Source organism: Macrobrachium nipponense, chromosome 34 (assembly GCF_015104395.2).
Source record: "Macrobrachium nipponense isolate FS-2020 chromosome 34, ASM1510439v2, whole genome shotgun sequence".
Classification (NCBI taxonomy): Eukaryota; Metazoa; Arthropoda; class Malacostraca; order Decapoda; family Palaemonidae; genus Macrobrachium; species Macrobrachium nipponense.
In genome coordinates, this window is record NC_061095.1 from 1,898,519 (window position 1) to 1,914,765 (window position 16,247).

Below are 16,247 nucleotides of genomic sequence, written 5' to 3' on the forward strand. Positions count from 1 at the left end.
TGTCTTCACGGTGTTTAGCCTCCATAAAGTAATTGATAAAATACTTATACTTAAATTCTATCAAATTGACAGCTAAGTAAGATTCCACGCTCGAAAACTATTTATTAATATATACCAACTTTTAATTTGTCACTTTGGGTTTTATATACAAGAAATAAAAATAAAAAATCAGGTCGAGGCGTTGGAATAAAAAAAAACAAAAAAAAAAAAAAAAAGACGACAACGGGGTTAAATTTAAATATGGCGTGCAACTCCCCTAGACTTTATTTCGCTTATGCTTTGGCGAGGGTGAAAGCAAGACTTTTTCAATCTCTCTCTCTCGTCCATGGTAATACACATACATTAACTGCATACACACACACACACAAATACCGTATTTATCATATATATATATATATATATATATATATATATATATAGTATATATATATTTCCTGATAAGAGATTTCTCTCTCTATTTCTAGATTGTTTATTTGTTCGTTAAACAATTAACTTCTCATTTTTGCTTTAAATTGTTTATTCATGCATCAAATACTTTTATTTATTTATGGTAAAAATCTGTCTCAGTTGCTACTGAGCGTTTATATGATATATATATATATATATATATATATATATATATATATATATATATATATATATATATATATATATATATATATATTATACTTTGTTCCCCTTCATCTATTTGTCTTTTCACGATTAAACAGTTAATATAGCTCTGCTTGGATCAAAGATCTCTAGACCTATAATAAAATGCATTGCTCCGGGATCCCATTTATCACGGATCTCGAATCCATTACATACCACTTGATCCAGATCCGTGGATAAGCGACCAGCAACTGATATAAAGACAGACAGGCAGACAAACGAACGAGCAAACAAACGGATCTGGATTTAAACTTAGCCTCTCCCCCCCCCCCACCACCACTCTCGAGAGGTTACCAACAACTCTAGTGGTCTTCTGTTTAGGCCTAAGGGTGTATATATGTATGGCTCACTCCTGGGCGAGGAAACGAACTATTTTTTTTTTTTTGTCAGTTTTCTGCTATTATTTATTTAAGTTAGTTAGTTAGGATTTTACTTCACGAGTTACCAGTTATCTTACGTAAAACTGACTATGGTACCAGTTATCTTACGTAGAACTGACTATGGTACCAGTTATCTTACGTAAAACTGATTATGGTACCAGGTTATCTTCTTACATAAAACGTAAAAACTGACTGTTGGTACCAGGTATCTTACGTAAAAAACTGACTGTGGTACCAGTATCTACTTAAAACTTAAAAGCACTATGGTACTAATTACCTTACATACAAACTGACGACGGCACTCTATAAAACTGTCGGTGATACCCTTCAACAACTTTATTTATGATAATAATGTATCCCAGCTCTCTAAACTATATACCTAAATCATTAATTAAAAAAGAGGAAATTAAATTAATCGTTTAAAAAGTAACCCCCAAAGGAGGAACCACTAAATTGGGCATCGCTTAGACCCGGCACCGATGCCGGTTCTTCGCGACGCCTCGATTTCCCAAGAAGAAGAAGATAGAAGAAGACTTCGGTTTCTTTCAAACTTACCTGAACGGTCAGCAATCCTTCTTCTTCGAGTAGCAGCAGCAATCGCTACTTGAGGAGGAGGAGGAGGAGGAATAGTAGGAGGATGGGGGAAAGAGAGAGAGAGAGAGAGCAGCCCTGATGCCCTGTCTCCACACACACTCACACACCCGCCACTACTGCACTCACAAACGCCCCCCTGAAATCTGCGGTAAACATGAGTAAACCCCCTCCCTCCCTCCCCCTAGCTGGTATTTCCCTTCTTTATCTCCTCCTCTCCTTCTTCCCAACGCCCCTCGTGCCAGCCCTTGTGACACCTTGCCCACCTTGGCACCAGACACCCTCCAATTATCCCCTCTCTCTCTCGGCTTGGCATCCGCTTGGCTTCTACCTGCCAGCTGTCTTACGTCATCGCGCCCTCGATGGGGATGGGCGCCTATACCTATACCCCTTACACCTCGCCGGTGGCGCATTTTGTGACCTGTCGAGGAGATGGGTGGCGGGGCATGTGGGGCTCATGTTTGTTCCCGGCCCACAGCAGGTCGTAACATCCAACGCACAAAAGTGCACATTTGAATTCAAATCGATTCCTAACGGGCTGATAAAGATGCTTTACTTCTATGTTGTTTCATATCTTGTTCAGGAATGTGGTTTGTGTGTGTGTCTGTGTAGGCCTAAGCTGTAAATGATGGTATACTATGTCCTCGTAGTTCAAGATCTGCACCCTGATTTAAGACTCAACGTATGATTATCAGTAGGTCTAAAGCGGCCCACACACGCTCAAATTTTTGGTCAAATTTTTTTGTCAAATTATTTTGTTTTGACGGTTTGACGTTCGCCCTACACGCTCAACTTCCTCATCAAATTTAATTTGCTCCCGCGTCTCATCATGGATGCATATACAGCGTTGGCTCTGGCTTAGCGTTGAAGACACACACAAACGAAAGTGGGCCCAGCAATGGTATTTGTGTCGTGAACGATTTGGTCATGCTCCTTTATTAAATGAACTGAGAATTAGTTCCAAAGTTGTGGTAAACTTCTATAAACATCAATAAGCTCAAGAATAAATTTCTTTTCATGTTTTGTTGGAGCCATGATGACGATGAGCCGCGCACGTCCTCCTCAGATTATGTCTAATCACTAACTAATTTGCGCAAATTATTGCTAGGTACCACACACGCACAAATTATTTGACGTTGGCTCAAAAAATGTCTACTGAAATCAGATCAGTAAAAAATTTGACATCAAACCTTTTAGGCCATCAAATTACGCCACACACGATCAAATTCATGTCAAATAATTTGACATAAAAAAATTTGACCAAAAATTTGAGCGTGTGTGGGCCGCTTAAGACCCAGTGTACTGTAAATTTGCTCTTGAGAAACTTGCCTGGTCCATCTTTTCATTTTCACAAATAACTTGCATATTGATAATTGCTTTCAAGGTTTGTAAACAAAAGTCTATCCAGAGATTGTTAATTTTAATTTTTTTTTTTTTTTTTTTTTTTGTTTTTTTTTTACCTCTATTATTCGGACAAATTGAGATACTTTATAAAAATTCCGTAATTCTGATCAGTATTTGCATTCAGATCTGCCTAGACTTAATAGGTACGATTCCCCTGGTAGTACTAGAAGGTCCATTAATTCTTACAGTATTTTCCTTATTGAAGACCACAACTAGACGACTCTCTAGAAGAGTGTTGTCCCAGCCGGCGTTTACCAAATTGTAGAAAGATCTATGATTTGGTAATTTCAGAGGAATTTTTTATTGGTCAAGATAACTTGGGATGATTTCATAGCAGCAAAGAGGAAGGAGTTAAGGGTAGCCATTCGACAACTGCTGTGGTATAATCTAGTAATATAATTTACCTTCAGCACAAAACCGATGAAGTCTTTGGAACTAGTTATAGAAATTAAGAGGAGAATGGGAGGAATAAGTGAAAGGGTAGTGTGAGAAATGGTAAAATATAGTCACTATTACAAAAAAAATAAGGTAATTGCCAGGTATATCCAATATAAAGGCAGTCAGGTTAGGGCCTTGTCCTAAATCCAAACACACAAAATTAATGAAGTATTAGACAAAATGAATACGAATCGACACTTGAAATCAAACCCTTACGAGTAAAAAAAAAAACATAAACAACAAGTAAAATCATTGTCATACAAAAAAAAAAGTAAAAAAAAAAAAAAGATGAAATTAGAACCTATTCTACTGCATCTAAGAATGTCCGGTGCGCGGAACTGTTAATAAAAGGTAACACTAAAATCAAACCCTTACAACATTAAACCACAACTAAAATCAGCGTCATATAAAGGAAGAAAAATATAAATCACTTAAAAGAAAAGAAACGATAAAATTAGGACCTATAACTCCTGTCTCTAAGAATGTGCCCGGTGCGCGGAACTGTGAAACTGAGTAACTGACATGTGAAGACGAATGAGATCAGCTGATATTAGTAAACAAATATCAACAAGTCAATACCATTCAGTTTCCAGTCATTTACGGTATCTTGTTTAATTTTATCGTCGTAATATTAATTCTGTAATAATATATGACATATAAATTCAGTAGAAATACCTTAATTTATGACAGTAGGCATACTAATGTATAAATTACGAACCCCTTTTGAGTGATTGATTAGTAATACTATTTACGCCTACCTACCTAAATATCTTGGGCCTAGTATCTGTCACAGTAGTACATCTGCATTTAGGTATTAGTATTACTAACCTCTGATAAAGTTTCACTAATTTAAAGACGAAATAAAAGTAGAATTCAAAGAGGGAATGTCATTGTTTATTGTTACAAGGAGGGGTTTTTACGGGATTCTTCACACCCCCCCACGCCATGGTCAGGGCACAGTGCCTAAGTGAGGTTAGGAAGGTAAGGTCCGGTTAGGTCAGGTCAGGACGCATTATTCTATGAAAGGTTAGGTTTGTTTATCGTCTGCAGAGTTACCTAATTCCCGTAATTCTACGTATACTGGCTACTGCCCCCCCCCCCCCCCCCCCGAAGATATAGGCCACTCTAGCCAAGGCCTAATGGCATGCTCAAATGCGACGTGATACTACTACATAATAGTATTACATTAACCAATTGTTTGCACATTTGCGTGTTACTATTGCATTACTAATATGTACAACTCTAACCGGGGGATGTACTTTTTTATATATGTATAGGGTAAATGACCAAGCAGCGACGCAGCGGCCACCTCTCTTGGAATGTGGCCACTTCCTGAAAAAGCGCTTGAATTGTGCCATTATTTCGTAATTTAGGAGGGAAACGCTTACTTCGAGGAGAGCGTAGAGGTCTCGGGGTGTGCTGCCAGGATGGGCAACAATTCTTGATTGATGCTCATGGCAACGAATTCAGGTACTATTCCGGGAAGGTGGACGCATTCCGGGATCAGTGGCCGCTATATCGCCGCTTGGTCATTTACCCTAAACCCGTACATCAGATGAAGGTGTTTATATTTGGTTAGTAGGCTAAATGTTTATATTAAAAATTTTCTCTATTTACAAGTGGTTTCAGCCTTTATTATGACTAAAGTTTAGTAACTCTATTACTTTTACTGTTGTATAATGAGGGGTAAAGCTTTTTAGATCTGTGTCTTAGTATTACTATCTACTTTAGAAAGAACCATGATTAGTGGGTGATCAGTTGCAGCCAAACTCACTTTATGTTGTTCTGTTAGCTGTAGGCAGTAAAGCTTAAGTGAACTCTGAAATACTTAAAGTTAATGGAGATAACATATTTGCCTCTCTCGGTCTCAGAAGACGAGCAGATCTCAAGAAACCCATGATTGGTATGCTTTATCATACATGAGATAAGTGTTATCATTGACTTAAGATTACAGATAGTACTTTGAGCTATTGGTATCTTGATTGTGCTCACATTCATCAACTATTTAGCTCTAATTTTCTCAGGAATTTGTAACATTTCAGAGTGCAGTAACTCTATGCGATCACTTGTTTGTTGTGTTTACAGAGACCTATAGAAGTGACCTTTCACTCAAGCTAATGATATGCAAAGTGTAGTCCTTTGCAGATTCTATAGAAGGCTGCTGATTATCGGGTAGAATAGGCGTTTGATGTGAATTGCTTTGGGAAAAACCTTGACTGTTAAAGATTGAATTTTATAGTGACAGAGTGAACAATAAGATTAAGTGCATCATATGCTACTAAGTAGTATTCAGGTGTAGATAGAGTAGTGGATTTTTATGTTTGGAAATGAGTAAATTTGCATAATTAAAAATTAAAATTGGTATCAATGCTTCATATTCGAGATACCATAGACTTGGTACTGAGGAAATGTCTCAGCAATTGGAATAACATGTTATAAATTTGCTGTATATTTTGCTCATTCTGCTTGTAAAACTAAAAACTTGAGAGGTTAAGATCTGATGTCTCTGCTGTCCCATTTATTTGTCTCAAGTTGGTGCTTCTCATTGTGGTGTACTGTTCATTGATAAAAATTTTGGATGGATGAACTGTACAGTGGAGAATTTAATTATAATATAGTCTGTATAAAATTTTCCTTTAAATAAAATTTACTAGACCCTTAGTGTTTTCCACAATTTAACATTGTGACCACTTTCTTTCAGGATTAGTATTGGCTGCATAAGATAACACCATGTCCGAGGAAGTGGAAGGTGTTCAGGTGCTTGTGGATGCTCTCGTGAAGCAAGGTGTAGAGTACATGTTTGGGGTAAGTTACTCTATCTAAGTGCTTTATGTGTTGAGTGAAGAAAGTGTAGAGGTACAGTATTTGAGTTTAAACAGCGAGTCTCTCTTGACTTGGAGATAGCTAATAAATGCAGATAGTTTAAAACAGTTTCTGTAATGTTATCAAGCAGTTAATGCATAATACTTGCATACTCCATTCTGTTAATTAATTTGTTTGTGTAATGCTGTGTGTACATGTCTCTTGACAAGATTGAATTAGATCACCATAGATTGTACTGTAGTATTTGCATCCCAAATCGTTTGATTTTTTTTCATTGTCAGTGAAATCTTGCCTTGTTAGATTTGTGATTCAACTAAATTTCACAATTACTGCATGGTACACATGCTAGGCTTAGTAAAGAGCAGGTCATAGGCCCAGTCTTTCTAGAATATTTTGAATGGCTCAATCTGACATCATAGTTTGTATAAGATGTTCCCTTTTATAATTGGTCTGGTTAGCTATATGCAAATATTGCAATTTGAAGCTGATATATTACTTTTTCAATGTAATTTTTCAGGTTGTACTGTACCTATCTCAGCAGTTTTTAGACAGTTATTGTGTGTGATGTTTTCTTATGTGTGGGTAGTTCAACAAAACGCTTTGAGATGCAATATTTTTTATGTTACAGATTGTTGGCATTCCTGTTGTTGAGGTAGCAGTCACAGCTCAACAGGCTGGAATAAAATATGTTGGAATGCGGAATGAGCAGGCTGCTTGTTATGCTGCACAAGCAATTGGTAGGTGCTTCTTGCTTGTTATTGGTAAGAGATCATTTAGGACATTAACGTAATTAAACCTAGCATTTAATTGAGCTTTATAGATGAAGTACTGTACATTATTTTGGGATAGCTGAAAATTTTGGTGATATATCATTGACATGAAAGAACGAATACCTCTGTATGCAAAGTTGACTTTGGTGGGAATGCTCTGAAGGAAATAAGCCCAGTAGTTTGTCCTTTGTAATGAGTATGGAAGGTGTTAGAAGGTGTCTGATGTTGCAGCCACCTATAGATGCCTTGTGTTGATGAATATGATAATTTTGTCTTATTTTAGAAGAAAAAGAATTCTTCTCCTGGAAGGTTGTCTTACATATTACTATATTACAAGTTCAGGATTTGATGATACTCATTTTACATAAGTGAAAGCATGTATGGTTGTATGTAGTAAATCCCATGTTTACCTAGAAACAATTTTTTTAATTACAAGAAGCTTTTTGCAGTGATTGTGAATTTCAGCACTTAAAAACTACAGTATCTGAAAATCCTGACAGCCCAGCATGTATTAGTACTTTGTAAATAGAATGAGAAGGAAAAATTTGGAAATATAGTGCAATCTATAGGGATGTTATGGGGTTCAGTGGGGAAAAAAAAAAAAAAAAAAAGGTTATACTAGTGCTATCTTGGTAACTTTTGAGAAAAGATCCTAAATTTGAGATAGCTCACTATGGTGCCCAGGTTTGAATTCTGTAGTATTTAATTCATTCTACACAAAGAAGACTTTTTCTTTTTCCTTTACACTTACCCTTATTTTAATTTTATAGCTACCCATGATATTTTTTTTCCAGGCTATCTGACGGGACGCCCTGGTGTGTGCCTTGTTGTATCTGGACCAGGCCTTTTGCATGTTATTGGAGGTCTTGCAAATGCTCAGGTGAACTGTTGGCCAATGATAGTAATAGGTGGTTCTAGTGATGTTGACCAAGAAGGCATGGGAGCATTTCAGGAATGCCCTCAGGTATGTGACATACACTGGATCTTTTACATCAAGAATAGCTGGTACTGTTTATGACAAGGTGATTCTCTTGGACCTTGCATTTCAGACTGTCAGATTCCCAGTCAAGATTTTTCCTTGAAAGGCAACTTTATCCAGTTTTTACTGTAAAGTAAATTTTTAAATATAGTGAAGAGGATTCATTGATCTATGCTTGTAAAATCTGTAGGAATTTGTCACGTTGAAGAGTCTTTACCCTCTTCTTATTGTTCCATTGTATTAAGATTGCGTAGTAGAATTGTTTGATTACCTAAGGAAGTGAAGAGGATTCATTGATCTGTGCTCGTAAAATCTGTGGGAGTTTGTCGCGTTGAAGAGTATTTGCCTTCATCTTATTGTTCCATTGCATTAAGATTGCTTAGGAGAATTGTTTGATTACCTAAGGAACTACTACACAGATTATTTTTTTTAAACACAAGGGAAGTTTGTGTGAATGAACACTTAATGATGGCAACATTTTCTTCAGGTTGAATCTTGTCGTCTTTACTGCAAATACACTGCTCGGCCACCCACAATAGCCACCATTCCCTACCACGTTGCAAAGGCTGTTAAATGTGCAACATACGGAAGACCAGGAGCTGCCTACTTAGATTTTCCTGGAAATATCTTATCTGGCAAAATTGATAAGAGTTTAGTACAAGACCCACCAAAGTAAGCATGTTCGTGTGTAGGCTATTACATTTTTTCACATTTCTTCACTTTTTTTTTTTTATAAAGGAACGAACAGGTACTCTTGGAAACTAGATATCGTAACGCAGTGGTCAGTGACTTCCTTTTTCTGTTTATTTTTCTGTATTTTGGATCGTTATAAAAAGTAGTTTAACCAGACCACGTAACTAGTGTTGTTTGTCTTTGTTTAGTTAGAATTTTTTGTTTAAATTTTCTTACAGAAGAAGGGAGTTTAAAGTATTCATTTATCATCATAATTTACCAATTAACTCATTCGAGAGCTTATGGGTGTCAAGTAGTATAGAGCATAATAATAACTCATTAAGTATAAGTCTTGTCGTTTCCTATGAAAAGTTATATGCTTCATAGAAAACCAGCAGTTATGGCAGCCTCTTGTAGTTTCCGAAGAGCTTTGTTTTGAATGGGAAAAGTAAAATAATTTTGTGATTATTTGCTTATTCCAGTCATTATTAAGGCTGCCATCTCTTTATTAGGCCTGATAACATAATTTTTGACAACCATTCACTCAATAGACGGTAATATTTCAATATTAAATTTACAAGAATGTAATTTAATTTTAGATGAACTGTTTAACGTTTTGTAATAATTCCAGAGACTTCTCAGTGTGTAAGCCTACAGCTGGTTACCAGTGCCTTCATTAGGAAAGAAAGATATACTACTTAATTTAGCATATTGGTAAACAAGATAATAAGTTTTTAGAATTTGTATTTTCTTGACAATTTCCATGTCATTTTAAAACATTTAAATTTTTTCAAGGTGCCTCCATCCTCCAGTTACGCTATGCACCCTCAGAAGCAATAACAGAGGCAGTCACACTGTTGTCTAATGCACAGCGACCACTAGTGATAGTAGGGAAGGGTGCTGCGTATGGCCGTGCAGAAAGGAAGTGAATGATTTATTGAAAAAAAACTGGATTACCATTTCTGCCAACTCCTATGGGTAAAAAGTTATTAACATACTGATTTCTGTTGCAGCTGTAGCTTTAGTTTATGTTTCTTCTTCAGAGCTTGTATTTCTTTTGCTCTCTAATGTTCCACCTGACAGTGAAAAGCTTTTTTGTCTACCAAACCAGTACTACTTGTATTATAATTGTTTTTAAGTGTCATATAGCAAATACTTAACATACCATTATTCTTATTATCTTTCGTAAATACTTCTTATTAATTTCTGTCTTCATACACTTGACAAGTTAATAGTAGTGGTACCTCGAGATACGAAATTAATCCATTCCGAGGCGGCCTTCGTATCATGAGTTTTTCGTATTTTGAACCGCATTTTACATGCAAAATGCCTAATCCGTTCCAAGCTCTACAAAAACAACCCAGTAAATTATATTTCCAGGCCTACAACACATGTTCTAGGGCTACGACGCCGATCCGACGGAAGAAATATGACTCCAAAAAGGCAAAATACTGTACATACTTGAGTAATATTCAACTGCATGTAATGTTCAACCCCATTTTTACTGCATATATTAGGACTTTAGCATATGTCCCTTAGCAATAAGCCTACTATGAGATTCAGGGTCTCTGTAACACGGTTTTTTGGACTTTGCTCCTTGTCAAAGCATCGGATGTAGCTGAAAGTTGACATATGTATATAACCACACACAAATTTTGTCAGCATTATCAATAACCTAAACCCGATTATGTTTTTGATTTTTATAGAGTAAAAATGATCTAGCCGACGCCATGGCCAATGATTACGAGCCAAGAGTCGAAAAACATTCATTACGTAAGCAAGGTAAACAAACACCTTTTGACTAAATGTTGCCCTGCCCATCCACCAGACAGAAATGCCATCGGCTCTGAAACCCAAAGACTTTATGAATGGCGGAACGATACATAGATGTGGGTGGGGTATCAGTGCTAGCGTAGTAATACTACTGTAGCAGTAGTGCCGAACAGTATAGTAGTAATATACATGAATTAAACGTTTAGACCAACTGCTGGGATCCTTGAAGATCATTTAGCACTTCTTACAACTACTCAAGAAATTAGTTTTTATAGCCAGAAGTTAAATTTTCTAATCCAACAATGCCCATGGTAGCCTTCAGTGTTGTCCTGAATTATAACGAGGCGAAAGTGGGTGGAGCCTCATGAAGTCACCATTCTGACGATAATTATTGGTGAAGGTTTAAAGCCAATATACGGTACCGGCTATTTTTTTCAGTAAATAGGTAGATAGCCAATAAATAATAATTGCTTGACATTGGATATAGCAGTTATCAAATAAACAAGCTTGCTTACTATGTTTTTGGTAATTACCAACTATTCCCTACATCTTTTGTCAATCTGATTGTGACCTATAAACTAGACTGTAATTTCTTTGGAAACTTCTTTGGGAGTTAGACTAATAATCAGAATGTTTTTGTATTTATTAACATATTTTGTTGGTTTGTTCATTATGACAATTATCAGTGAGGAGGTTCCAGAGTTCATAAAGGTGTACTGCTTGCTTGGTATTTAAATTTATATGTCATTGTTGCCAGAGTTTATTTAGCCTTCGTTTACGTATAGCCAATCATCCATCGAGAAAGAGGGAAGAAATGATGTCATAAGTTACGTAACGAGTGCGTTCGAAATCTTTTCTCTGAGTAGTTGCCTGTCCCTTCAAAAAAGGTCACTTTTACATTATAAGTACCAAATTTATTCAACCTACGTAGTGCAGAATACACTCAAAAATTTTATGGGTTGATATAATATGTATTCTGAATAAGCGTTATATTTATGAAATGCATAGATAAAAAGTTATTGCGAAAAAACCGTGTTACAGAGGCCCTGAATCTCATAGTAGCCTATGTTAGCAGTTGCTACTGTAGCCTAGTCTATGATTCTGACATCTAAACCTAAGAAGCTAAAAGCTTAGAATATGCCAATAAAACAGAAGAAGAATTCTAGAAAATACGTATTTATTGGCTTCGATGATAGCAGTCTGATTTATTTTATATTTTATGATATCTAATTCACATTTTTTTTATTAACTCTATTGCATGTACTCATTTCAAATAATTATTAAGTAACCATTAACTATAATAAACAAACAAAAAAAAGTTTCCAAACTTCTGTTTACATCCAGCACTTACGAGTACCGAACCATCGCGAAGCAATCACTTTTCCTAGTAGTACACAGTAAGCCATAAATTTTCATTATCTCTCTTCAACTACTGAAACTACCAAACAGTATAATAACCATTCATTTCTATTCTTTATTCTATCTTTACCTAATGGTTTTTTTATTAAATGTATTGCATGAATAAGTTTTTCAATTTACAGCATCCTTTTACCAATAGAATACGTACGTAGAGCACAAGGGGTAGATGCTGACCAATAGGAGAGCAGGATCTTATGGGGTGACTAGCATCAGGAACCAATGGGAGAACGGGAGGATGGTGGCGAGTTTACTCAGTTGGCGGGGCGCTAGTTTTAAAATTGTTCTCAGTGGTCCGGGCGAATCTCGGGACTTTACAGCAACAACCTTTCGTAACTTGAGCAATTTTCGTATGTAGAGCCGTAAAATTTTTCGTATTTGCTTTCGTATCTCGAGTTTTTCGTAAGTTGAGCCTTTCATATGTCTAGGTACCACTGTATATTGAAATGCTCTCAGGAACCAGTGTAGTGATTATTTTTTATTATTGTAGTGAACTCCACGTCAAACCTCATTAAAGGAAAAGCTGTCATATAAATCTTTATTATTATTATTAATATGTAATTCAGTGAGATGACCAAGTCACATTTGGTCACTCATAATCTCACAAGAAAAGGAAGGAGAAAAAGAGAATAATATTACAGAACTTGAAAAAATTATTACCACATATACGTATGGTATTCGTAATATTTGGATACTTGCAAGTCAATAGTAGATTTTTTTTTACAATATTCTTTACCAAAGATGCTAATGAAAATGGATAACAGAAACTGTTTACAATGAACCTGAATATTTTAACAGGTAAAGGTGTTGTGCCAGATGATCATATTCAGTGCGTATCAGCAGCCCGCTCTAAAGCATTACTGGAAGCTGATGTTGTGTTGCTTTTAGGCGCAAGATTAAACTGGATTTTGCATTTTGGCCGATCTCCACGATATGCTCCAGATGTGAAATTTATACATGTAGGTACTCCAGAAAGCTGGTTTTGCCATTTTTTCCAAACCTAACTTCGTAAAATTACTTCAGGTGAAGGTTTTAACCATAACTTTAATTTAAACAATGTTTATCCATAACTTTAATTAAAAGGAAGTCCAATAATCTTTTATGTGTGATTTTTTCAAGCTAATTTAATTAATTTTCCAAGCTAAACTAATGAGTTAGTTTTTTAGAAAGGGTTCAAGTAATTGAGATTCTGAAGATATATTGTACTTAGCTGCATGATACTTTTAGAATGCGTTTTGAAGTTGTACATAGTTAAAACAGATGATCCTACCTTCTGTCTGACAAACAAAAGACTGTGAATATGGGAACATTTGGGTATGAGTGATGGGCTTGTATAGAAAACTTGTTAAAAAGAGGCTGTTTTCAAGTTTAAATTCATTTAACCTTCCAGGTAGACATATGCCCTGAAGAATTCCACAATAGTGTTAATGCAAGTATAACCTTGCTCGGAGACATTAAAGCTATAGCGGGCCAGTTAGCCTCAGCTGTTTCTGGATGTCTTCTACTGAGGAGTTCTCCTTGGTGGGAAAGTTTGAATGGAAAGTCCAATGCTAATAGACAGGTTAATGAGGTAAGTGTTTTAGGTCCTTGTTCATTTTCCTTGAAAGTATTGCAATTCAATATTTTTTTGTCCAAATATTTAGTAGGCAAAGTAAATCGTGTGAAAGTACAAAATGTGTGTTTTGATACGCTAGAAATATAAGGAGGGCCGAAAGGACACTGGAAGGAACCATTAGTACCATCTGCAGTGGTTTGTATAAGGCACCTGTACTGTAGGTGGTATCCCCAGTCTTACACTAAGATACATTAGTACACTTCCAAGATAGATATTTTGGTTGGTTTCAAACTTAATGTACAGGCTTTTGAAATGTACAGAATATGTTGGCGTATAATGTTTCATCTGCTTTGTGTTTTAAAAAAGAATTTTATTTTAGATTAAATATTCAGAAACCCATTTAAAACTTGACAATTTTTGTGTTTTGTTTTCATAGGCAATGGCTAATGATACTGGAGAACCATTGAATTATTATGCGGTTTTAAGTACTGTTAATATGCTGACACCAAAGAATGCTATCATAGTAAGTGAAGGTGCCAACACCATGGATATCGGACGTACCATGCTACTGAACACGTAAGTTGATCTTCTCGGTCTTTGTATTGAACAGTGTGACATGATTACTAAATAGGTTGCATTTTTTCTTGCCTTGAAGATGGTTATCGAAACCTGGAACTATAGCTCATATGTTCTTTCCATGGAAATTCAAATAGAAAATATTAATAAAATGTATGTTAATGTACCTTTCAAAATGATAGCTAATTAGTTTTATTGACCCTAATTCACATGAAAAATAGATCCTTAACAAGGCTATATTTACAGGTTTCCTCGTCATAGACTGGATGCAGGAACGTTTGGCACAATGGGAGTGGGCTTGGGTTTTGCCATTGCTGCTGCCCTGTGGGCCCGTGATCATGCTCCAGGCAAGAAAGTTATTTGTGTCGAGGGAGATTCTGCCTTTGGTTTCAGCGGTATGGAGATGGAGACGATGTATCGATATGGCCTTCCAATTATTGTTGTCATAGTCAACAATAACGGTTAGTTTAACACTTTTGCAGTGTGTTTATCATTTCAAAATGATTGTATATTGCAATAGCTATGTGAACGATTATTTTGCTGTGTTTAAGTACAGTAACACAACTGCTTAACCAGGTACCAAAGGCAAGTTCAAGTTTTCAGTATCTCGCCATTTGCTTTAAAACCAAAACTGTCTCCTATTTTTGCCAGAGTAACGATGTTTTGAGCTGATAAGTTTGATATTTGGCCACTTTTAAGTAACTTTTCTTATAAGTATGTTATGTATATACAGTATTAGGATACTGCTTAGTTAGTTTTGCATATTATCTGTATGGTTAGACCCTTTGTTACTATTTGTAGCACATTTGCAGCTTTTCACCCTCAGAGGAGAAAAACAGTTTTTGTTTTTGTTTTAATACAGGAGTACATATATTGGAGACTTCATTCTACTAATTTAGTTCAATAATAAAGACAATAGTTAGACCTGCATCTTAATTGCTAATTGTTTTGAGTGGTTACCTCTTAAATCTGTGGCACTGAGTGCAGTATGTAGATGATTAGATTCCAGATTCTTGATTTGATGTTTATTACCCTTTCAGTGGAAGTTTTTTGTTGTATGAAAATGGATTTGGTATTTGTTATATTTGATTTGTATGTTTAATTTTTACAGGTATTTACAACGGGATTGATGAAAAAACATTCAACGATGTTAGAGATGGGATGGATTCTACCATAGCAACACCACCAAACATCACTTCTTCCTTGCGTTCACTACGAACGCATAGCCACAGCTTTCGATGATGTGGGCTATTTTTGTAAAAGTATAGTAGATTTAAGAGGTGCCTATATACAGGCTTTATCCAACAAGGATAGGCCAACTATTATCAATGTGATGATTAATCCAATGGCTCAGCGTAAGGCTCAGGACTTTGATTGGCTTACTCGATCAAAACTATGAGTGACACTTATTGTTGTCTTGTTAATCACATTTAAAGTTTTATATTTTTACCAAACAGAGTTATATATTATTAGCAGTTTTATTCTGATTTAAAGTGTAACAGGATATATTTGTAGGGAAGTTTATGCAAGTCTATTTTTGTATTAGTATTATTAATCTCAAGAAGTATAATGCACAATTTAAACAAATTAATCATGTGATTCATCAGTACTTTATCATAAATATTGCTTATAACTGCCATGGCTGATTTTAGTTATTAATTTAGTTACTGCAGCTCTCCTGTTATTATTAAGAAATTAAACACTATTCCGGATATAAATAACCCATGACCCACTCTTAAAAAGACAAAATATTTTTAGGTTTTATGCATGACACTTACCTGGCAGGTATATATATATATAGCTTATCCTCTTGACGCACTGGCAGAATTTGCAAAACTCGCGGCAAACCGCTAGTACACTGGTAGTTCAGGTGATGGCCACCCCGCTCCCGATTGGTCGCTGGTACTTGGAACTATTCCCGTTTCCTCAGATTTTCTCTGCCAGCCGAACCGGCAACATCGTTGTTGGTTCTCTGTTGGAATTTCCTGCTCGTTATCTGACTTTTGGATATTGGTATCGTATTCAGGAAGTTAGAGTGGCAATCGCAATTGATGGAATTTGTCTAGTATGTCTGATTCAGGAAGTATGTTAGAGTTTGTGTGAAAGAAGGGTGTAAGGTGAGACTGCCGAAATCATCGTAGATCCACATACTATTTGTAAGAAGTGTCGTGAGTTTGTATGTACGTGGGACAATAGGTGTAATGAATGTCAGTGTCTGA

General features: G+C 35.9%; 1 protein-coding gene and 1 pseudogene across 1 annotated transcript in view; one reads left to right on the forward strand and one right to left on the reverse strand.

The window, feature by feature from the left end:
- The window catches only part of LOC135207746 (titin-like), a 65,650-nt gene extending 63,883 nt beyond the window's left edge, over positions 1–1,767 (reverse strand). The window contains exon 1 of the mRNA XM_064239571.1: positions 1,587–1,767. The gene's annotated coding sequence lies outside the window, so the exon portion shown is untranslated. The remainder of the gene's footprint in view (positions 1–1,586) is intronic.
- Positions 1,768–5,468: 3,701 nt separating this feature from the next.
- On the forward strand, positions 5,469–15,739 carry LOC135207808 (2-hydroxyacyl-CoA lyase 1-like; annotated as a pseudogene).
- Positions 15,740–16,247: the final 508 nt, after the last annotated feature.